At 40.5% G+C, this 953-nt stretch overlaps 1 non-coding gene across 1 annotated transcript; it reads right to left on the bottom strand.

The window, feature by feature from the left end:
• Positions 1-425: 425 nt before the first annotated feature.
• Positions 426-623, bottom strand: LOC138775111 (U2 spliceosomal RNA). Its single transcript, XR_011360494.1, has one exon. It is a non-coding gene; the product is annotated as a U2 spliceosomal RNA (small nuclear RNA).
• Positions 624-953: the final 330 nt, after the last annotated feature.

Here is a 953-nt window from a genome sequence, read left to right as displayed (position 1 = left end):
CCCCCCCCCAAAAAAAAAAAATAATAATAAAAACAAATTCTAATTTAATGGTTTGAACAGCACCTACCTGCATTTTCCTTGCTACCTACCTACCTGGTTGGCTGCCTGGCTGCAACTACAGTGGTCTGTCTGTCTGCCTGGCAGTTATATGTGACATCACAGCCTTGATGACATCATCACGGAATGTTTCTCTGTGTATGCTAGACGTAAACAACTTTTGCTCCATTCACACACGGTAAAGCCTTATGTGCACATCACCTGCCAAGGTGCTTACAACATGCAGGGTGGCATGAAAAGTCTGCTACGCACGCTGTGGGGGGGTTGTATTTTTTGTAAAGGCACTTGGGGTGCAGCTGTGCACCCTGTGTGTGTGTGTGGGGGGGGGGGGGGGGGGGAGGGGGGTGTCTAACTTTTGGAAACGCATTCGGGAGTGCACGGAACCTGGAAACACTGCAGAACCAGGTCGATGCCTGGAGAGGGACAGAGCAAGGTCTATTTCCGTCTCGCTGTTCTAAAAATCCATGTCATATATACATATACATTAATAAATATATATATATATATATATATATATATATATATATATATATACACCTACTCTTAGCCAAGAGGCTATAAGGGAGCGGCTTCTGAGGGGACGCCACAAAAGCCAAATTAGACAACACATGGCATACATGTCTCAGTTACGGCAGCGGCTTTACCATGGACAACATAGATGCATTTATATTTCTCTCTGTCACTATCTATCTATCTATCTATCTATCTATGTGTTTATGTGTCTATCTATCTATCTATCTATCTATCTATCTGTCTATTTATCATCTATCTATCTATCTATCTATCTATCTATCTATCTATCTATCTATGTGTTTATGTGTCTATCTATCTATCTATCTATCTATCTATCTATCTATCTGTCTATTTATCATCTATCTATCTATATATCTATCTAT

The sequence above is a fragment of the Dendropsophus ebraccatus genome, unplaced genomic scaffold, assembly GCF_027789765.1.
Source record: "Dendropsophus ebraccatus isolate aDenEbr1 unplaced genomic scaffold, aDenEbr1.pat pat_scaffold_1363_ctg1, whole genome shotgun sequence".
Lineage (NCBI taxonomy): Eukaryota > Metazoa > Chordata > Amphibia > Anura > Hylidae > Dendropsophus > Dendropsophus ebraccatus.
This window is presented reverse-complemented; position numbering and strand designations above follow the sequence as displayed.